This window comes from Canis lupus, chromosome 13 (genome assembly GCF_048164855.1).
Source record: "Canis lupus baileyi chromosome 13, mCanLup2.hap1, whole genome shotgun sequence".
Lineage (NCBI taxonomy): Eukaryota > Metazoa > Chordata > Mammalia > Carnivora > Canidae > Canis > Canis lupus.
The window spans coordinates 23410929-23435165 of record NC_132850.1 but is presented as its reverse complement, the minus strand read 5'-3'; the positions used below and the strand labels follow the sequence as shown (position 1 = coordinate 23435165).

General features: G+C 38.2%; 1 protein-coding gene and 1 long non-coding RNA gene across 3 annotated transcripts in view; one reads left to right on the top strand and one right to left on the bottom strand.

The window, feature by feature from the left end:
• PAWR (pro-apoptotic WT1 regulator) overlaps positions 1-24237 on the top strand; it is a 101597-nt gene that overhangs the window by 35740 nt on the left and 41620 nt on the right. The gene's annotated exons all lie outside the window — the stretch shown is intronic.
• On the bottom strand, positions 13824-22901 carry LOC140602797 (uncharacterized). Its single transcript, XR_012005710.1, has 3 exons — positions 22274-22901; positions 21813-21965; positions 13824-15330 (listed from the first exon to the last, which is right to left on the bottom strand). It is a non-coding gene; the product is annotated as an uncharacterized lncRNA (long non-coding RNA).

Below are 24237 nucleotides of genomic sequence, written 5' to 3'. Positions count from 1 at the left end.
ATCAGTTGGTCTGGATAATATGTGAACTAGTGGATTTTCTCCAGTCATGTATTACTACTGTACGGGTGGAGATGATGCTGCTAAAATGAGGGAGAGTGTTTTTCATGAGAAGATCAAATAAAGCCTGTCCATGTTTGTGAATGTCTGTGGCTGTATTTGGCCTTCTGTATTGGCTTATTTTATCCAATATCTAAACTGCTCCTGCTAAAAGTAGTACAGATATTTGTAGCTTCAGTTTAGATTAAATATATATAAATATATAATATATATATAATGTATAATATGTATATATGTTAAGAGTCAAGAAACATAGAATCTATTTTATAACTTTTTCATTTTGAGATATTTAGTAAGTTGAATATAAACATTTAAAAGGAACAATAAAACAATCACTTTCTGGTATTTACTTTGAAGGATGACTGGTTTATTCTCTTGGAATTTTAGTGTTATATAACATAGATAAATCTGCATTTGTTTTAAAGAGTGTTCACTAACTTTAATGCGTACTGATGATGTGCATCTGTATGTAAACATAAATTTTTATTTTAACATGAGGCAAAAACAGTCCTGTTCTGCTTGGTTGGTTGGTTGATAGGAAGAACATAAATAACCCTATTACTCATTAAAAAAGAAAAACTGGAAGAATTTCAAGTATTTAGTTTCCTATTAAATTTAGATGAGAAGATAGACCTCCAAGTTGGATTTTTCCTCATGCTTAATGAGGATAATAACTCTTAGCCTGATTCTGATTTAATTTCCTTTAAAGGCTCAATTAAGGAAAATTAATTGCTGTTGTTTATGTTGCATATAGTATATTAGGAGGGTGCTAATGCCAGATGTAACAAAGTGTCGGCACCTAGGATTCATGGTCTTTCTGAACTGTCAAACCTAAAACAAAATTTCACCCTGTTTCTTAGTCTTTCTTGTTAAATTGACAAATTATTGGATAAAGAATGTCTTGGTGCTCTTTCTCCTAAACCATGTTGCCTACCTCATAATCTTCGTCTCTTTTGCACATTGAACCTTTCTTAGGCCTTATCTTACATTTCATGTTACAGACTGCTCTTTCCTTAAGAGACTCCCTGAGAGAAAACTCTTTGTCCTTTGCTTCAGAGATATCATACTCTCCAGATTTCTCCTCTGATTCTTTGGAGACTCCTTCACAAACACTTTGCTCTATTACTTCTTTAGATGTTGGCATTCTTTGTGGTCCTATCTTAGATCTTCTTTTGAGTCTATATGTGATTGCTCAGCAAGCTCAGCTACCCTCATAGCTTCAGATTCTATATATGCTGATAGGTTTTTTTTTTTAATTTTTAAGATTTTATTTATTTGTTCATGAGAGACACAGAGAGAGAGATAGAGACACAGGCAGAGGGAGAAGCAGGCTCCCTGCAGGGAGCCCGAGGGTGGGACTTGACCCCGGGTCTCCCAGGATCATGCCCTGGGCTGAAGGCGGCGCTAAACCGCTGAGCCACCCGGGCTGCCCTGCTGATAGTTTAAAAAAATTCTATTGAGATGTGATAAACACAGTGTAAACCACATATTTGAAGTGCGTGATATACAAGTTTTGACATTTGTATACACCCATGAAACCATCACTACAATTAAGATAATTGAACCATCCATTGCTCTCAAAAGTTTATCCATTACCCCTTTGTAATTTTTGCCCTATCCAAGGCAACCAGTGATCTGTTTTCTGAAACAATAGATTACTTGGCATTTTCTAGAATTTTATATGCCTATAATCATACGGTATGTATTCTTTTGAATCTAGCTTCCTTCGGCACGGTGGCGGTGATGTTGCCTGTTTCAGCTGTGTTTAGATTTGTTCCCACTAAGCCTCACAGACGATTCTCTCCCCAGCTTTGGGGGTGCTTCCTCATGCGCATGCACTGATCAATATTTAGCTTAAATCCAGAGAGGGGATTAGATTTAGAGTCTGCCCTGCAACTTCTAGCCACCTCGGTCTTCCAGGACTCCCACATCCATTCCTTCGGTTCTGGGAGCTTGCTGGGCTTCACCCGCTTTCGTCTGGGAACAAAGCAGTAACTGTGGAGCTTACTTTGGTAGTTCTTTCTCAGGGGTCATGATTGTGTGCAGCCTTATGTTCATTGTCTGAAAACCATTATTTCGTATGTTTGATCTGGTTTTTGTTGTTGTTTTTTCAGACAGAAAGGTAAATCTGGTCCCTATTACTCCAGCTTGGCCAGAAATAGATGTCATCACTATTAATTTATGGCTGTACTTTCAGTGTCTTTTTTCCTCTTGAGCCTGAGATTTGTATGCCAGGCTGCCTACTGAATATTTCTGCCTTTTTCCCTAAAAATTTATAATCTGTTCCTGCTGAGCTTTATTGTTCATGTGTTCTCTAACTTGTGAGTAGTAAGAGCATCACATTTTTCCAAGATATTGATGTGAATGCTCAGAATCCACGTGATTATCTTCCATACTTTCTTGCTCCACCTCCAAGTCACATCTGTTCATTCACTATATGTTGTCAGCTTTAGTTCCTGGATATTGCTCAGATTCACCTACTTTTTTCCCATCCCCGTTACTACTGCAGTAGTGCAAACCACCAGTATCACTTAATTTGGATCACTGTGGTAGCTTCTCAGGAGTTTATCTGTCTCTAGTCTGTTCTCCGTCCTGTAACGAGAGCTGGATTTCAAAGCACCAATCTGGTCATATTGTTTTCCCATTGGAAAAAGAGTTAGGAAAATTCCAGACTCTTCGTTTATAAGACTTGATGTTTTGGCCTTTGCTCCATCTGCCCCTTCGATCTCGTCTGTCAGATTCTCTATCCTTCACGTTCTGGACTTCAGACCTAGTGAACACCGGGTTCCTGAAATGTGATGTGCTCTTGCTCACCTCGAGACCTTCACGTGTACTGTCCTGTGCCCGTGGGCGGGGAATTCCATCCCAGATATGCTCGTGGTACCTCTGCCTTATGGTACTTAAGAAATCTCTCTCCATCCCAGGGTCTGCGTTAGGAATCTCCATCAGCACTATTTTAATTGCTGATCTCTTTCAGGTATCAGATGATCCACTCCGCAAGGGTAGGAAGTTTTATGTATCTTGTTAAGTTTTTGTAGTGGTTTGTCTAAAACAATGTCTGACACATTACGTGAATATTCTGAATTTGGAGATTATCCATAGTCACATTTGACTGTTGAGAATGAGGAGAGCAAAAACGCAAAACCTCTGTTTTTGACAACCCGGTCCTGCATTGTTGGACCACATGGACAGAGGCTGAGCTGTTCCTTCTCTGAGTCTTCTTGGGAATGCAGTATTTCAGGCCTCAATCCAGAGAATGGATTGGCATCTGCTTTTTTACAGTTTCACAGGTGATAGGTGCTCTGAAGTGTGAGGAGTCAGATTCTAGTTCTTTTATTTATCCTTTTTAGCTGTATATTACAGTCCCCTGGGGGACTGATGGTTGGCATTTCATCCTGTGATGTGCATCTTGGGCATCAATATTTTTGTAACACTCCCAAGAGGGTTGTAAGGAGAGCCAGGAATAAGAACCTACACTTTCATTAAAGTTCTCTCTCATTTTTCTCTGGTAATGGAGAAACTGTTCATATTCAGATTTTGAGCTACTTTTGCACTTCTATTTTATTTTATTATTTTATTTTATTTTTATTTTTATTTTATTTATTTATTTTATTATTTTTTTTATTCTTGAGAGACATACAGAGAGAGGCAGAGACAGAGGAGAAGGAGGCTCCCTGAGAGGAGCCTGATGCGGGACTCGATCCCAGGACCCGGGGATCATGACCTGAGCCAAAGGCAGACACTCCAACCATTGAGCCACCTGGGTGCCCCTGACACTTCCATCTTAAAGTTTAAAAATGTTTGGAGAGTGATGATGTGTTTATTAAGCCTGGGCTAATTGGGGATGTCGGGTTGGCAAGTGTGGCCCTTTTAGCCCGAAACATCTCAGACTTTAATATGCTTACACATTACCCGAGGCTTTTGTAAAATGCAGATTTTGTTAGAAGAATCTGGGGCAAGGCCTGAGATGCTACATTTTTAGCAGTTTAAATTCTTTGGAAAACTAACAGAGACATTAAGTGACTTTAATAAAAACAAATGAACTTCTTTCAACTTCCTCAGTTTCTTCCTCAGCTACGGGAGAGCTGCTTCCCAAGATGAAGGATTCCTTGATGGTCACCAAAAAGAAGAGGGTGGCGAGGTGCCAGCAGCCTCCAGTACCCAAGCCATAGCTGCCCCTTCAGTGAGGTCATAAAGCACCATTAAAATTGGGCTTTTTGAGCATTTTCCACGTTGAGGGAAAACAAAGTGCATGTGATGTGACCAGAGCCGTCCTAGGTCAGTAGATTGATGGGAAGGAGAAACACCTTGCTTTTGTGCTGAGGGACAAGGGTGCTCTCATTTGGGTCGTAGTCTTATAGTTGATGCAAAGCTTCGTCTGTTACACCGGAGCATGTCCCCTCCCCCCCCTTTTTAATATATCGAGCTCAGAGCCTGCCTTATGAGTACTGTTTCTGTATTTGATCGTATCTTATGACCGATGGCTCAGTCCACGTCTTCTTCCCGACTCCCACACTTTGCTAGTGCTTTAGGAGAATATTATTTATAATTAAGGTGAGTTTTAAATGCAGTCAGGCTTAAGCAAACAGTATTTATGAAAATGGTGGGTGATGCCTTTTTGGGTAGACTTTTCATCCATTTTTCTAAACTCTGTTATTGTGCCAATAGGATGCTGTTTCCCTGAGTCATAGGACTGGACTGTTCTTCACAAGGATCTTTTGGTTTTCCCCCTTTCTATTCTTCAAGGACTGTCAGTTCATTTTTGTTAATCTTTTCATCTTGTTCTCTTGGGTTTACAGCAGCTGTTTTAACATGTTTGAGTACTTAAATTAAGCTGATCTGACAATTTGGCTCTTCTAGGGAGATTTTGTATCATTCAGATAGCACCTGTAGTGGTACTTGATTTTCTGTAATTTACCACACCAGGAATAAGGAGCCATTTCAGTGTTTAGGTGTAAACTAAATGTTGCAGAATTAAATGAGTGTCTGTTGTTTACAGTTAACATAATTTGTCAAATGAATGTTAAGAAAAACCCTAAGAGTTTGAAATAAAAGATAGAGTGGATTTATTTTTAATAAGCAGTAAACATCAATTCACATGAAATGTTTAAGGAGATTAAATTGCATCATTTAAAAAAATCATCCTGCTTTCTAGTAGAGAACTAGTTCAAAAGTAGATGGGTTAAGAGTTTTTATTTTTTATTTATTTATTTATTTATTTTTTTGGTTAAGAGTTTTTAAATGACGGATTTGAAATAGGATTTCCTGTTATTGGAATTTTTAATTTATTCCTTTTTTGCTAAAAATAGCAATGTCATTTCAAATACAGGACGATAGTATAAACAGGTAAAGTCAGCACAGTAATGTGTAGAAATTTTAATTGAAATTCTGTGTTATTTTATTTCTTTGCTAATGATGGAGAACATAAATATGAAAACTCATGATAGAACATTTTAAGTTCTTTAGAAAAGAAACTCTTTGTCAAATTCTAAATCCAATTCTTTGCTTTTAAGCCAGGTTTCAGTCTCATACAAACTCATTTAAATCCTCCCAGGAATGCACAGTGTCCCTGCCAAAGGTTTTCACATGGTGATTGATGAAAAGATTTACTGCAGAATATGCATTCTTTGTAAATACATTTCAGGAAAAGGTTAATATAGAGGTCGGAAAATAAGTAAGTGCATGATGGTCCATATTTTTATCTTATTTTATTATTGAACTCTTTCCAAAGAGCTTTTGAAATGACATTCTCCATAGAATCACAAATCTGAAGCTTGTTCCATATGAAAGATTTAAGTGACTTGTATTGAAAGCCTTTCATTTATCCGCTCAAATCCTCACATTCATCAGGTTGTAGTCTGTATTACAAGGTGCATCTAGCCAAAGAATATCCTGTATTACTCAGGCAGTTAAATATTTAAACTCCACTGTGCTTTTGAAAGTCTTTAGGGTCTTTGCAGTGCGAGCTTAATTGTTTTTATCTTCCCTTTACCTTTTTTATTCTTGGATAGAATATACATACCATAAAGTTTACCATTCTATCTTAAAATGTACAGTTCAGTGACATTAAATATGTTCACATGGTTGTGCAGCCACTTTATCATCATCTTCCCAAACTGAAACTTTGACAGTTATTCCCCATACTTTCTGTTTATGAGTTTGACTTCTTTAGGTACCTCACAGAAGTGGAAGAAGACTGTATTTGTCCTTTCGTTACTAGCTTATTTCATTTAGCATATGTCTTAAGGCTCATCCATGTTGTAGCATGTGTCAGAATTTCCCTATTAAGGCTGTAGGTGTGTGTACACACACACACACACGTATATTTTGTTTGTATACATGTATACTACTGTTTGTTCATTCCTCAGTTGAATGACGCAGAGTGCTTCCTTTTCTTTCCTTTTATAGCATTTATTTTATTATAATTTTTTTTTAGAGATTTTTTATTCTATGACAGAGCACAAGCAAGGGGAGCAGCAGGCTCCCCCCTGAGCAGGGACCTTGGAATCAGTACCTGCGCCAAAAGCAGACGCTTAACCGCTTAACCGACTGAGCCATGCGGGCGCCCCTATAGCATAAATCTTAAATACTGATCATATCGGTCCTTTCTAGTGTTTTACAATATGAACAGTGGTGTAGAAATCTGCTGTGGAAGGGACCAAAGAATTTAAGCCTTGGGACTATTCTTTTCTTCCTCGATTTTCTTATTGTTACTGGAGTCTTTGTTTTGCTAGTCCAGCCTGAGGTGACAATAGCCTGACCCTCTGGCTGGATGGAAGCTGAGGTACCACATGGAGCATCTCTCAATACAGAGAGATTAAACCAAGATATAGAAGAATAAAATACGGGATTGAGGATTCAGGGGAAGCTGCAAATGCAAATTGTGTTCCGTAATTTCTTTAAGCAGTTCTTTTTCTTTTGGTTGTAATATGCTTTTCTTTGTGATCGTCCATGTTTATACTTACTTAACCGGGTGTTTTCGAATTCATGTTTACAGTGTATTGGCTCTTCAGTCACGCAGAGTAAAAATTTAAGTCAGAAGAAAGAAAATACTTTAAATTTCAGAAATGTAATATTTTACTTAATTTTTAAAATGTGTATTTCATATGACTATACTTCATGCATCTCCTGGACACCTAGTTCTTTCTGTTCAAGATCATTTACTCTAGTATCCAATTAGATTTACTAATTGCAGATTTATTACTCTAGAATTGCATAGAATTATTTCTTCCCATCATACTGGCCTTGTTCAGCTGTGCTGAATATTGCTGTGTAGCATACAATGAATGATTATTGTGACATTAAAGCTTTGAATTAGGGGTTGCAAGTTCTTCCCGAGCACTTGTATTGTAACTTGCAAATTGATGTTTGCACAATCTAAATGGAAAGCATGGAGTATAAAAATCAGCTTTTGACTAGTTTAGCTAAGTCTTAACTCTGGGTATGGGCTTGCTGGAAACACCGTAAAAGGGAAAGGATGTAGATAATGTTTAAAGTATTAGTTGGAAAAAAAAATATTAGTTGAACCTCTTGTGTTTTAGTTGAAGGGATAATTGAGATAATACGATCTCCCATTGCTCTATGTAACAAGATTTTTCAAGTTAAATTGTGATTGGCTTCCAGTTAGGGAAGAATGTTCATCTAGATAGAGCCAGTGGTATTTACCAACTGTGCCTGTGAAAACATTCCTTTTTACCCTCAGATGCTCACTCAGCCTTCTGTTTTCCAAGTGACATTATTATAGCCTTTAGTAGTCAGAAAAATTAAAAGCACATTTTAAAAGCATGAATAGCAGAGTCTCCCTTCAGTTTCACAAAATTACTACTTTTTATGATAATGCAAATATGGGAGGATTTCTGAAAACTGAATTTAACTGCTAAACGTCCTTTGACATTTTAAGGATACAGGTCATAGAAATATAAAGCATATGGCCAAGTTGTTGGGCTGCTCAGTAACTTTTGACTTTGTTTAATTGAAAAGTAGATATGTGACCATTTAAGTTTTGAGCATTCTTTTTGCTATGACTCTTCATTGGCTGAACCAGCAATGTAATTAAATCCTCAGCTACAATAAGACAAACATGATGAATCTATTCTATCAAATTGAAGGTTTTTCTGGGGATAATATCTCCTTGGAATGTTAATTGTAGTAAATCTAATTTATTGACCATTTTGTTTGCCAACTAGTCTTTGGTCATTTACTGTATGGATTTTCATAAGTATTTTTGGTTGTTAGGAATGTTAGAAAACTATAATGAGAATTTAATTGTGATGCTTAGTTGGTTATCAAATAATGTTTTCCCTTATGTCTCAACTTTTTCCCCTTCACCTTACCCCCACGGGGATCACAGCTATATTATTTCATCTCTGAGTTTTAGATTTTTAACCTGTTAATGGAAGTTTTGTAAAGACTGCTTGTTTCTGTTGTCTGACTCAATATATATAATAGAACCTCAGTAAATGGTAGTCCCTATTAATATAACTTCTAATTCTCCTCTACCTTTTTTAAGTGCTTCCTTGTTTATTCATTATTATTTTGTTTTCAAAATAAAGAGTTTATTTGAGAGAGCAAGAGAGAGCATGAAGGGGGAAGGGGCAGAGGGAGAGGGAGAAGCAGACTCCTTGCTGAGTAGGGAGCCTGGTTAGGACTCGATCTCAGGACCCCGGGATCAGGATCTGAGCTGTAGGCAGACGGTTAACTAATTGAGCCACCCAGGTGCCCTGTTTTCAAAATTTTAAATTACTGTAGTTCAAAGAATAAATTTTGTCTAACATTAGATCCTTTTATTTTTTAAGTAATCTACACATGGGGCTCGAACTTACAACACTGAGATCAAGAGTCGCATGTTCTACGGACTGAGCCAGCCAGGCGCCCCTATTAAAAATGTTTTTAGAATCATAATTAAGAAATCCTTGGAGTTTGAAGGAATTTTATCTGGTCTTAACTACACCAGCCAGTTTAGTCACTGCGTCTACAGTAGTGTGCCTCAACCTTTAGATATTTACATACTGCTCTTATTTCTGCAAAGTGTCTTGTTAATACCTACAGTAATATTTTTTTAAATTTAGCCTTGACTAAGCAATAATATCTGTGAATTTTATACTAGCAATATTTTTTTCTAACGTACGTTAAAATAACTGTATAACCATTTGTGTGCTATTTAAGATTGAGTAGATTACCTTTTTACTCATTGCCTAAAGCATCCCTGACAGAGTGTTTTTCTAATCTCTAAAAATGATTCCTTATGTTCTCTTTCTATATAAACTTGAACATAATAAAAATATTATTTTGATAGTGAAATATGGCTTTTTGGTGAACAAGAAGCATAATTATAAATACTGTATTTAGTAAGTTGGAGAAGTCTGAAATTATGGGGAGTACTTATACTTTTTTCATTTTGATGTTTTGAGATCCATGTGGTGAAAGGGGACTAAAAAGGACACTTTTTTTTTTTTAATGACACTATTAAAAAAAATGACTATTTTATACATACAGATGTTCATTCCTGGTTTCAGTGTGATTCATTCCCTACCTCCACCCTTGACTGTTACTATAAGGTCTGAGTCCTAGCATTCTTTGGTTCAGTATTTGTAGAGAGTAAACCTCCCTCTGTTGGAGAGAAGATAGTTGACTGAGGAGGGTAGGGAGTAAGTTGTCCTAACTTTCTTTTAGGCAGGATTTTCAGTATTCCTCCTTTTTTTGCCCAATCCCCCACCCTCTTGCCTTAGGGGCAAGTACTAAAGGCCTTTAGTACTTACAGTTCCTAAGCCTTTTCTTCAATTCCTTGGTATACTTTTCTTTTTTTAATTGATATGTAGATCTCAGCTTTATCTGCTCTACTAAATCAGCAGTTGCCCATCTGCTTTCTGTGGTCCAGGATTTTAGCGGTCATCTCTCATTTTGTTGCCTCACTTTTTTTGTCATTATGTGCTAGTATCTTTTTATCATTTCTTCATTGTCACTTTTAGTGGGAGGAAACTGAGATTAAATATATTAATTATTTCCACAGCTAGAATCTCAGTTCCATGAAGAGAGGGGTTCTTTCTGTTTTGTTTATTTCTCAGTCCCCATTGCTAACACAATGCCCTGCATGTAAATATTTGAAGGAATGAGGTATCCACTAGATTGTGTAACAAGTAACATTTTATGAAGTGTTTTAATAAGCATGATTTCATTTGAACATCACTAAATGTGGTTATATAAAAGGGTCCCTTTTATGGTCGAGGACACTGGGACTCAGGAGTTAGAGAGACCAGTCAGTTTAAGGGTACCTGCTAGCAGAACCTGACTGCAGCTCTGAGATACTGGGCTTGCTACTGAAAAGAGCTGTTTGAATTGCTACAACCAGATCAACCTTGAATTGGCTCCATGGGCCTTCAAATTTTACAAAGCAACACTATAGTTGGGATAATGAGGATACTGATATTTAAGGATATGGCTCAGAAAGTATTTTGATAAAGAGAATAGGAAAACAACTAAGATGAAATGGAATTTTTGTTACCTAATGTTTTATTTAAATCTTTCGCATTAAGTGATTTGGTCAATAGGAAATGTGTTCTGAGCCCCGAAAGAAGGTATGTAAATGAGTACTTCATGTTTGTAATTGTTAGGCATATAATTTGATCTGAACTATGTAATAGGAAAAGCATATTATTATCATTCTTTGAAAGGCTTTGAAAAGTACGCTGTACAAGAACATTTTTCAGTAAATGTCAGAATTAAGACAAAATGAACGTACCATTTTCTGTAGGCATTTTTGTTTTCTCTGTCATTAGAGAAGTCTTGTTCAGTTCTTCTGACATACGAGATCAAGAACTTTGGATCCTTTTAAAATAAACTAAAACTCAATGATATGGGATTTTGGCAATTTAAACAAATCTTAAATTTCAGTTACAAAGACAAGAAACCTCATAATAAGCACATCGGTACTGAAGGAATGTTTTCCTTTCTAAATAACTATTGTGTGTTAATGTTCATTGATTCAGATGTGTCAAGTCAAAGTGGCGTTATTACTATTTGCTTTCATACTTGTCTAAATTTATGGAGAAGCATGAACACAAATAATAAACTAAAAGTAGTCTACTTTTGTTCATGTATCTATTATGGTTAAGACCCCAACTAAACATTTATTTTAAGTGCCCATGAGCTACTGCAAGCGTGCCAGTGTCTGGGGGGTAGGGGCGGAGGAGAGGGAGAGAATCTTCAAGCAGCAGGGAGCTTGACCCAGGGCTCACTCTCACCGTGGTGAGATCATGACCTGAGCCTAAACCAAGAGTTGGATGCTGAACCAACTAAGACACCCAGATGCCCCTCAGCCAAATATTTAGATACTGCTTTATTTTTGGTTTGTATATACATTCTGATACTCCTTGACAGATGAAAAATAGCAGGTAGCCATTAAGAATATTTCTTTTCACCTATCTCGGGCCTACTCTGTGCTTCCACTTTTCCCCTTGTAGAGTGGAGACATTCAAATGATAAACCCTGAATGAGCTGACAGCTTATTTAGTGGAAGGTTTCTGAATATCTAGGGGTTTAGAGGAGGCATTATATGTGTTTATGAAGGCCCTTTGGGGGACAAAGCCGTTAAAATTTTGTAAAAGTTTCTTGTTGAAACAGTAGAATTAACAGGCTTCAAAAACTAGCTTTTGAACTAGTAGACTTACTGGCAGTTAAATAGACCCCCTAAGCTTTGAAAAGTCTTTCTAAACTGTGTCTGTTTTCTGCTTTCAAATAATATTTAAATGCTCATTCAGGGGGAGCTGACATTTTGTTTATAAGATTTTCTTTCTACTTCAGTGAGTTGTAACATGAAACTAAGAACTTGCTGAGGTGTGTGTTAGACCTTAAATTTGCTGTATCTTTATACCTTCTCTGAATGTTAAGCACTTTGGTTCAAGTAATCTGCAGAGTATCTACTAAAAGCTGGTAAGAGTTAAGAGTGCTGTATCTAAATTGACAAATTCTTTCTTCTTCTCTTTCTCCAGTTTTCCCCTTCGGATATTTATTTATTTAGTAGCTACTACATGCCAGGCACTTTGTGAGGTGCTAGTGAGTCAAAGGTAAATGGTGATTCTTACCCTTAAGTAATATAGAGAATAATGTGCAAAAATTCCCTGAAAGCAGTATTTGCCATTGTAATATAAAACGTGAATTGATTCTGTGAGAATATAGCAAGAACCAGAAATAAGGGCACTTTTTTTGAGCTTTAAACAATTTTTTAAAATCCCAGGATAATTTATTTTAGTCTCACATGAAGAGCTATTACGGTGGTTTTGTTTGAGTTGTTGCTCCTAACATAGAAATGACTATACTGAATACTCTTACCTCAGCAGTAGCTTCCTGTAACAGCAATGGTGTTTTGCATTCTAGGAATGGGTTCCACTAAGATCAGCTCTTGTATATTGTTAGAGACCGAATTTTGTCTCCTCCCACTCAACCAAGTCCTAACCTCCAGCATGACTGTATTTGGAGATAGGGCCCTTAGCGAGATTATTAAGATTAAATGAGATTCTTAAAAGTGGGGCATTAATCCCATATGATTGGTGTCCAGAAGAAGAGAGAGAGAGAGACACCAGAAAGACAGACACAGAGAAAAGGCCGTATGAGGATACCATGAAAAGACAGCTGGCCGCAAACCAAGGAGAGAGGCATCAGTAGAAACCAAACCTGCTGGTGACTTGGTCTTGGACTTCCAGCCTCCAGAACTGTGACAAAATTAAATTTCTCTTCTTTAAGTCATGCGTTGTATGATACTTTGTTATGGAAGCCCCAGCTAATCTAGGCATATGGTTGGTAAACCAATTTTTCATATAGTTTTTAAAATTCTCTACAATCTCAGTTTAAGCCCGAGTCTTAGGTTGTTTTCAAATCTTTAATTTCTCCTATGTATGTAGACTCCTAGAATGATATAGCAGATTAGAAGAAATAATATTTTTGTTTTACATGGTTTCATCTATTAAGCAGCTGTATATTGACGTTTCCTTGATAAATGACTGTAGCTCATTGACATAATTATACCTTTGTTCACTTTTTATTTAAGATACGTTTTAAAATAACATTGTATTATATTTGGCAGAATTTTTTGGTGAGTGGCATGTAAAATAATGGTATGTTTTCAATCAGTGGCATCTTTGATTTAATAAAATAGGTTTTTCCTATTTTATTATTTTATTCTCCTCCACCTTCATCTTATATAGCATCTCAGATAAATATGCATGATGTTTCAGAATGCTCAGGAGAGGAGATAGACAGTTCCCCTTGGTAAATCATTAGATTTTCTTAATTTTGTTAATAGACATTGTATACAATATGTGCTGTATTTGAGACTTTTTAATAAGAAATTAAAAAAACAAAACAAAACAAAAAACCTAGGCTCTGTAGCCACATTGTCTGAATTCAAATTTCACTTCCATCACTTGCTAGCTTTGTGACCTTAGGTAAGTTGCTTAACTGCTGCCAAATTTGTCAAGTGGGATTAATCATAGTAGTTATCTTACAGGGCTGTGAAGGTTAAAAACATTATTCTCTGAAAAGCACTTAAAACAGTGCCTGACACAGAAGTGATATAGGATTGTTAATTGTTACTGTTGTTACTACATTTGAGTTAGCATGATCACTTACTAACAAATTAGAAAAAATAAGTTTATATATGTATAATCAATAAAGTCTGAGAATTAAGGGCACAAATAGAGTTTCATGTTATCTAATAAGATTGAGAGTAAAATGAATGGTGGGTGTTATATGGTAATTAGACAAAATTGAGATTAAATTTTTGGTTCTCCCTTTATTTTCTTTACCAGCCATCTAGCCCCTGCTAATACAAAACAGTAGTTTTATAGTTACTCCTCTTGATCTCAGGCTCTCAGGTACATATAACTCATAAGCAATCGTCCAGGATCCCTACCTGTCAAACTCTTCTAGGATTGACTTCCTTTAAGCCGCATCCTTGTGCCCCCAAGCACTCTTTCTCCAAGGTTCTTTGTCTCCTTCTTGCCTGAGATAGGAGTACCCAAAGTACTAAAGAGCTCAGGAAATCAGAATCCCTTGGTTATGCAAGTTGGCTTGCCTTTTTGGTTCACACTGTGACTGTAGGCCTGGATGGAAGAATAAGGTACAGCAAATAGGACTTGAATCTTTGAGTCTTGGGGCCAAGGGATGGAAGCGAAATGGAGGATCTAGGACTAAGGAAGAGCTTCGGTGGGTGGGGGCATGCTAGGCAAAAGTGGAATCATTAGTTCGCTTGTTAAGTCATTCATTCATCTACTTAATTTTTAAATACCTGTAGTGTGCCAGCATCTGTGCCAAGTGCTAGCTTACATTCAAGGTCAGTTTTAGTGTGTTTTATATAGACATACACTTTTTATTTTTTTGTGAGAGAAACCATTCTTAATGGAGTGAATATATATAGAGAGAGGACAAAGAAATGGAAATGGAAATGTAAAGCTTCCTAAGGAGGGGTTAGATGAATGTTTCTAAAGGAAAAAAGAAGACTGAAGCCGAAAAGGTAGGTTCTCTGTGGAGCCTCTACGGAGCTTTGTGCTGTGTAAGTGGAAACTTAGCAAGACTATGACGCTCAAGCTGTTCTTCTCTAGGATTCCTTTTCCTATAACCTTCCCTTATTTAGTAATTTCTTTTTAGTAGTATTGACCAAATGGTGTAATGTTCTTTATTGAAAATTGTGGCTAAAATAGAGAGAGAGAAGCTGTTTGCTGGTTTTGTTTCTCCAAGCATAAAAGAGATTCCAGGATAATTACTCAGTTCCAAAGGATTCAGTGCTATCATTCCTTTTGTTCAAGTATGTATACAAATTATCCTGTCATTGTGTTTATCCAAATATTTCTAAATTCTCGGAAAAAGCACATTGCATTGGAGAAATCTCAACATGTGGTAGGTTGCCTTCCGTTCCATAGTCTCTTCTCTCCCTGCTTTCCAAAATCTCAATAGGTAGTTCAAAGGAAATTCTAAATGATTTTAAAAATAAACATTCCCACAAAAACCACAAAGACATAACTTATTTTAAAAGTTGAAACTTCTGCCTGCAGTCTTTTTAGGTTTAATTTTAAGTCCTCTGAATTTATTAATCACTACTTTTCATTATTTGGGGGGGGGGGGAGGATTTGAGGTGGACGGTGACCCATATTAATTACTTAGGACGTAGGGAAGTTTGGCTTGTTCAATGCTGAAGAAACAGGCTTTACCGCATTTGTATAGTGTTTCTCAGAGCATGGTATGTATGCGAGTTCTTGAAAATCCCGTGTTTCTCATTAGAATCTGTAATGAAATTGGAATAAAAAAGAAAAGTGGTTACCAGAAGTTATTTCTATATGCCTGAGGATCTTTTGAATTGTATCTTTAAACAGAAGGAATGTCCTTGAGTAAGTGAATAAATTTGCTGTTAAAATTATTTTAAAATATAGGAGGTTCTCTGGAAATATTAGAATATATACATTTGTAGGTATTAGTGACAAGAGACTGAAGGATCCACAAACAATACTGGATGAGGTCCCTGCCTTGGGGAACCTGAACGTCTGATTAAGTAGGGAACATGAAAGGAAGAAACAGCGCAGAAGTATGTACTCAGGAACTAGAATGAGTTAAAGGTTAAGGATTTGGGAACTTATAAAATCTGGTTTTTACATTTGAAATAAACAGGCAAGGTTTCATTCAATAAATATATATATTCCTACAATGTGGAAGAATTGGGTACTTGGCGGTTGGAAGCGTAGAGAAGAAGTAAGGAGGAGATTCCAGTGGAAGCAGCATTGACCAAATAAATTTGTAATAGTACCTACCTGTGAGGATTAACTGAAATATTAGAAAAATGCCTGGTGCATAGTAGGTGTTCAGTAAAAGTTAACTATTACTGTCATTAGCGTGTTGAAATGTACAGCTGAGTTTCTTTGACGGAGTCACGGTGATAGAACATTTACCTAGTGCTCTGTGTGTTAGTGTTCTTAGCTTTTCCACACACATCATTTCCTTTAATCCTTACAGTTCTGTGAGGGCACAGTTACTGGTGTTCTCTCCATGTTGTAGAAGAACAAAACGAGCATAGAATGGTTGAGTATATTACCCAGATATCTTGCAAAATAACAAATAATTACCATGAGAGTAGATTGCATCATTGGATGTAGCTGAAGAAAGCCTGTGAATCCTGGATTGTTTAAATCTGATAATAATTGAAAACTAAAAATAGATAATTTGGATTATTCATTTTCTTTGATTATTCATATTGCTCTCTAGGACTATAATCAATAATGTGTGAACTATTGAGCTAAAGAGTATGGTGCTTATTTTTCTGATCTTAGCACTATGCTGAAGAGCCATCATTGATACATTTAAGATCGAATATGTCTTGCGTATTTTTCTGTTTTGATAATTCCTTCGGAAGATAGTCTCTTTACTTGTACTGGTGTCTGGTTTGTTTTCCTAGTATTTGTGTGACTCATGTTGAGGAATTTTTATGTTATAAATACCCAGGCCTATTACTCCCTACTGCTAATAAGCATCAGTATAAGTCTAATTAGGTTGAGACCTAGGTTGTAGATAATAGAAGAAAGTGTATAATATAAAGCTGTGGAAAGAATTTCCACCTAAAAGTAGTATGATCCTGTAGTAACTTTAAAAAGATTCCAGAGGGGAGTCAGATATTGATGGAAAATGATACTAATATAGTTAATATATTCAACTATAACTGCACAGTCACTATCTTACTGGTCAGGACTTGCTTCTGAATTACCTGTTTCAACAATTGAGGGATAAGGGAAGACCCTTTTTCACATTCACTCCAGAAATAGACAACTTGATGAAAAAAATTTTTTAAAGATTTTATTTATTCATGAGAGACACACAGAGAGAGAGAGGAGAGAGAGAGAGAGAGGGAGAGGGAGGGGCAGAGACACAGGCAGAGAGAGAAGCAGGCTCCATGCAGGAAGCCTGATGCGGGACTTGATCCCGGGGTCTCCAGGATCACGCCCTGGGCTGAAGGTGGTGCTAAACTGCTGAGCCACCCAGGATGTCCAGAAAATTTTGATAAATAAGTTTTCTTTATAGAATTGGACTCCTAGCCCTGGTGAGCTCTAAATACCAGAGATTAGCACTGTTTTGAAGTCTTATGTTCTTCATGCTGAGCTAGACCCTCAGCACTTGCCCGAAAGTCCTTTTCATATTTTTATTTCATTCACTTTTATGTTTCCTACTATAGGTATTTTAAACTTTTAACTCACCTCACACCCATTACCTTATCCTAAACTTCTACCCATGACTGTCAGCAGAAAAGCATAATTAACTTCTCAAAGAAGAAACTAAAGAACCCCTCAGTCAGAATTCCCTCAATTTTTTTTTCACCTGTATTAGTATTGTCTCACTTATTGCATTTAGATTCATATTGAGAACATTCCCTGCAGTTTTAGAAGAGGTTTAGTTTAGCCTTTAATCTGTACTTTGGTCTTTTTCTTTCCTTTTACATCTCCCACAAATATTTCAAATGCTCAACGCCAAACTCATTTCCCTTTTTAAATTTTCTGTGTGCATGAATGACACCATGAGCTAGATGATTAGGAGTCCTCTTGTTACTGCTGCTACTTGATTGCTTTTGGCTCTGCCAGTCCAGTCAAGTTCTACTTCTGTTTGCCGTGTCTATCCATTGTCCATATCTACTTTCATTTCCTTAGTTCTAACTCACTGCTAGCGCATATAGCAACAGCCCTATTGTGTGGGCACTGCTGTTGTCCCCATTTTACAAGGTCACACAGCTAATAAATGTCAGTTTTCTCCAAGTAATTTATATATTACTTCAAATGTATTGAAATAATCTACTAGGAGAATGTGTTGGCTGGGAATGGCCTAGAGAGTTTTAAGAATGAATAATAATAGAACTGCCAGATATTTACTAGATCCTGTTAACTGTCGTGATCCTAGGATGGGGCCCACATTGGGCTCCCTGCTCAATGGGAGCCTGCTTCTCCCTCGCCCCCTGCCCTGCCCCACCTGTACATGTGGGCACCCACTCTCTCTCTCTCTCAAATAAATAAAGTCTTAAAAAAAAAAAAGGAAACACATTTGTTTCCAGCCTGACTATATGACAAATTGTGAGATGAGTTAAAAAGTTAATAATGAGATAGTAAAAATTAGAAAGTATATTTGTTTCAAAAGGAAAACTTAAGCAGAATTAAAAGGTGAGCTAGAAAAAAACTGGCTGTATGACAGACCGAAGTTACCATCTTACTTGTATTAAGAGCTTTGAGAAATACTAGGGAAGTGAAGAAGCTGGCATAAAAATTTGAAGACATAGTGAAGAAAGTAAAAGTACATAAAAGCCAGTAAAGGGACGCCTGGGGGGCTCAGTGGTTGAGCATCTGCCTTTGGCCCAGGGCGTGATCCCGGGTTCTGGCATCAAGTCCCTCATTGGACTCCCAGCATGGAGCCTGCTTCTCCCTCTGCCTACGTCTCTGCTTCTCTCTGTGTGTCTCTCATGAATAAATAAGTAAAATCTTAAAAAAAAAAAAAAAAAAAAGCCAGTAAAGATAACACAAGTTCATTCTGCTGACCACGGCTCCATCAAACCATTGTTTGCCTAATATGTTTGGAGAGAGTTAAAAATAAGGGTGAGACAACTTTCTTGGCAGAAGATTTGGCAGCATGCTTAAAAAGCCGTGAAAATTAGAGACGTACACTAGAATTTACGTGAAAGACGATTCAGCTTGTATGACCCACAACCAGCTATGGTTAAACAGATCACGATGTATTCATAATGAGCTATCATACCATGCAGCTACCAAAATGTTTGTTGAAAACGAAGAAACATACAAATACATCTTAACAGGATGCCTGTAATTACCTGAATTTAAGAAAAAAAACATAGTAGAAGATTTGTACCAGAGTGATAACTTGCCAATTTTTTTTAAGTTTGTTTATTTTATAGAGAGTTGGGGGGGAGGCAAGGGAGAGAGGGGAGGAGATAAGCAGACTCCCCACTGAGAGCAGAACCCAATGCAGGGCTTGCTTTCAGGACCCTGTGATCATGACCTGAGCCAAAATCAAGAGTTAGACACTAAACCAGCTGAGCCACCCAGGTGCTCCTCTTTTTTTTTTTTTTTTTTTTTTTAAGTGTTTGGTCATGTACATGAATTAATTTTATAATCAGGAAAAGTGTCATTTTCTGTGTAAATGTATCTAACGACAGTTTTAAAATTATTTTTAAAAAACTTTATTTTTAAAAATATTAATATTAGTTGAAATTGCTGAAAATGAGAGTACTACCTGTCTAATCATGAATATTGCTATTTAAGCATTGTAACGCTGCTTTGCCCTGATGTCCAGTGGGATCCCAGCACAAGATGGTGTGATTGGGTCTGACCATGGATGAGTTGTATCTGATGGTATTGGTGTAGCTTCTAGTGGTGAGAAAGGTGCTTTAAAACTGTAAGAATGAAATTCTGATCTCATTTCCTGTTATTTTGGACGGTTATATTTTGAAATTCTTTACAAATACGATTTTTTTTATTTAAAATGCTAATAACTTATTGTAAATTCAGCTTTTTAATCTCTGAAATCAGAGTGCTTCTGTTAGATGTTTCAGTGTTGTTAGAAAGCATAACTAATTCAGTTACTGAATTATTGTTTAATAATTTATTTTGGAAATTTCATACATTTGAATTTACTCCATTTAGTTCTCATACTGTGTGTGTGTGTAGTAGTAGTAGTAGTAGCAGTAGTAGTAATAGTAGTAGTTTTTAATCATTGTGATATAGATAACATGCCTTTTTTCCAACCACCTGATGAGTGAAGACAGGCATCATTTGTTCATTTTCCTTCACTCTTTTCATGTAGAGATACTTACTCGTTTGATCTTATTTCCGTTTTCTTTTTGTTATGTTGGGAAGTTTCTTTTGCTTAACCATTCAAAATAAACCTCTCAGCTTAGGAGCAGGGGAGGGAAGGTAAGGAAAAGCTAGGCAGGGGTTGAGTGATGACAGACTGGTATATGCTAGATAAAGGGCTAATGGAGGATGTGAAAGGGTATTTACCAGGGAGGGAGGCAGATAAAGAAACAGCAGCACTAATGGGATTGACATGGCCTTACTGAAGAAAATCTCAACTTCTCTCATGCCTTTCAGGGATATGGCAACTTCATTTTGGAAAGCACAGCCACTTACCCATATTCATGGTTTGTAATGGTGTGATCCTAAATAGAAACTTTGTTCATTCTCTTGGAGCTATATAGCTTTTCTTTCTTTTCCCTAAAAGCTTTGCTAGGATTGCTTACTTAATTTTCTTTTAAGTACAAAGGACAATCCAGCATGCTTTTAGGGCCACATTTATATGATTTATTATACATAGATATAGTTAAATTTACTTGGCTGTTTGAAATATGCATTTCATTTTAGTTCTGTTGTAATTTTTGTCCTCATTCTGATTCATATGAAGAAAATGTTGCCCTGTTCCCTGGTGTTAGAGCTTTATAGAGAAGTATTTATACTTTGCAAAAATTTATTGAAAAACCAGAACACCTAAGGAATTTGTGTGGATTATTTCAAGATCAGATGTGCATATGTTACATAGACTTTAGCATTTGGATAGAAGAGAATATTAAAATTTAGGGGGAGGATTCTGAAAATTGAAGTAGCATTTTTTTTTTAACATTTAATCAGGAGAGACAGAGAGGCAGAGACACAAGCAGAGGGAGAAGCAGGCTCCATGCAGGGAGGCCCGATGTGGGACTCGATCCCAGGACCCCAGGATCATGCCTTGGGCCGAAGGCGATGCTCAACCGCTGAGCCACCCGGGTGTCCCAGAAAGTAGCATTTTTTAATGGGTTTTATGAACTATTCAATATTCTTTGGAGATGAATGAATTATTTCATTCTTTATAAGACTCATCACTTATGAAAGAGAACAGATGTGAAAAAATATAAAGGAATGTGAAGCATTATCTAGCTGAACTCTTCCAGGAACTAGATAGTGTACCACAAATTTATTCTGTCAAAATATCAAAGTCACAAAACTTGGCTTAAGCTTTTATATTTAACAAAAATAATTTTTAACAACTTCTACTGTGTTTGAATCAAAATTTTTAAACTGTATTTTGTTTTATATGCATAGTGTTAGATAAGTAATAGTTGTGAATGGTGATTATCTTATGCTTAGCTATAGCTCTACTGTTCAAAAATTCCTACTAATGTAAGTGGAAAGTCCTATGGAGTATGCTGTTTTCCATATATTAGAAGCACTTAAAAATACCTTAATAAAATTATGTTTATTATTTATTTAATATGTATATTTAAGATTTTATTTATTCATGAGAGACACAGAGAGAGAGAGCCAGAGACACAGGCAGAGGGAGAAGCAGGCTCCATGCAGGGAGCCCGATGAGGACTCGACCCCGGGGACTCTGGGGTCACACCCTGGGCCGAAGTCAGGCACTCAACCGCTAAGCCACCCAGGTATCCCCAAGGCTTTCCTTTATTGAACATCAAACCATGTCATGGTCTCTTGGACTTTTATTAAATAAAAAGGGAAATGAGTTTGAAATGAAAAAAAAAAAAAAAAAAAAAACCTTTGAGGTGTGGTAATAGGAATTTGAGTCGTAGTGGGGAACTGAGGCCTTAAGATGCCCAAGTCAAGTTGATGGGCCTGTTTCACACATACACAAGAGTGTCTCTCATTTGTAGAAATTGAGGGATACTTGGTGGGTTGCTTTGTATCCAGGACGTGAAGCCACACCTGCCCCTTTGTCCCAGGGCCCTTCGTTACCTGGCGCAGTCTAGTCGGGGCCTGAGAGGCGCCCCGGGATTCGGGCCAGCAGACACTGACGGCGTACTACGCAGGCCACCTTTCCCGTGCCATACGCTGTGGCCATGCTGCTGCTGTGGTGGCCCGTCTGTTGCCTCAAGCAGAGTCTCAGAGCTAGGAAAACACAGCGCCGCGGCTTTCAAACTTTGTTTTGGAGTGATAAAAGTGTGCCTTATTAACGACTCAAATACCATGAATAGTTTGGCTGTTAGTGACATTTTCTGAAATGTCAAGCAAATTTTTTCATAAGATTACTAACAAAATGTCACTTACAGGACATAGTGGTCATCCTGGAAAAATCTACATATATTTTAAGATGCTGCATCCACCCGCCCCTCCCCCCCAAACACACACACCACACACACACAGTGTTTTAGAGGTAATACGTGGTTAGGCTCAGGTAATTATCCATCGGTTCTCACCTGCTGACTGTTCAGGATTACGTTGTGAGGTTGAATGACGTGTGGGTCGAGTCTTTCTGAGAGGGACTGATGGAAACTGCAGGCTCCTCCGCCCACGCTCCTGACCCATAAACCAGTCGCATCCCTTGTCCTCGATAGGACCAAAAGTGCCTTTGCAGAATTCCATGCCTTGTAGGGAGTAGCAGCGACTGACGGCGGGCGAGCCCCTGGGCCCTGCGGCGGAGGCGACCCTGGCGCTAGAGGGTGGCCGGGGAGCCCCAGGGAGCTCACGGCTCCGTAGCCTTGGCTGGGTGGCTGCCGCGGAGAGGGGTTTTTCAGGGACTTCATTCTGCAGCCGAGGAGAGCAGACTCCCAATCCGCAGGGACTCCGGGTACAGTGGAACGGCGTGGGGGGAAGAAGAGTCGCAGCGTTGGCTCAGGTGCCGACGCACGGAGCCAGGTGGAAATGAGGTGCGGAGGCGGCCGAGGTCCGAGGAAGCTGGGCCGGCCGCGTGGCCGAGGTGGATGCGGAGAGGAGGCCTGAGGGGCTTCCTCCAGAAAGTCTCCGAAAAATCCGAGGAGGAGGAAACACGAACAGAACACACCTGCGTAGGACTGCAGGTCGGCAACCGCCCGCCCCGCCGCCCGCGCCGCCCCGCCCCGCGGCTCCCCTCGGCCTCTCGGCCCCGCAGCCCGGAGCCCGCGCGTTCACAGATGACCCGGAACAAGTCTCACAAAAAAAACAACGTTCTTTGCTATTTTCCATTCCGTTTTCTTTTTCCTCATAAAAATCGTGGGTTGGGTTGCTCTACGTGAACCCCGAGGCCGGGGAGTAGGTGCAGCTTGGAGTTGGAAGGGAGTCGGGGTCAGGCTGCAGGTCCCAGCTTCCGGCAGCTTCCGCCTCTGAGCCTCTTAGTCCTAATCCTCAGATTCCTCTTCTGCAACGTAGTAGGCGCCTCCCAGGGTCTTTGTGGGAATTTTACGTGATATTAGATGTTAGTGCTAACCAGTGCCCTGCACACCTGGAACCTACTTAATTGTAGACGCGATTAAGTATTCTAAGTGACGGACGCGGGATTCGAATCTAGGGCTCTGGGTTCCAGACTCTGAGATCTTATCTTAAAATTTTCTAATGAAACATAGTGCCTTACAGACAACTATAAAAAAAAAAAGACCTAAGATAATGTGTATTTTTCTTTGTGTCATTTGTATCTTTTTCCCCCCACTCTACTTGAAATTACAAACATTTCCCATTTCTTGGAAAACACTTTGTAATACTCCATCATTTTGCTCTCCAGAGGCAGAAGTGTTATACTACGTAGAATAAAATATTTGTCTACTTTTATTTAGTCCTGATCAGCTAAATTTTATTGCTTTCCTAAGACTTTATTATGGGATTTTTCATTGTATGCAAAAATAAGAAAAATGGTATAATGAAGTCCCCCATGTACCCATCCTTCAGCTTCAGTGGTCATCAACTTCTGGCTACGTTTATCTGGACCACCACACACTACCCATTCTATTTCTTGTGTTATTTTGAAGCCAATCTCAGATGACCTATTATTTTAGCATGTATCATAAGTATATCTAAAGACAAGGAATATCCTTTTTTAAAAAAAATTTTTTTTTTTTTAGATTTTTTATTTTTTTATGATAGTCACACAGGGAGAGAGAGAGAGAGGCAGAGACACAGGCAGAGGGAGAAGCAGGCTCCATGCACCGGGAGCCCGACATGGGATTTGATCCCAGGTCTCCAGGATCACGCCCTGGGCCAAAGGCAGGCGCCAAACCGCTGCGCCACCGAGGGATCCCCCTTTTTTAAAATTTTTATTTATTTATTATTTATTCATGAGAGACCCAGAGAGAGAGAGGCCGAGACACAGGCAGAGGGAGAAGCAGGCTGCATGCAGGGAGCCCGACGTGGGACTCGATCCCAGGACCCCAGGATCACGCCCTGGGCCGAAGGCAGGCACTTAACTGCTGAG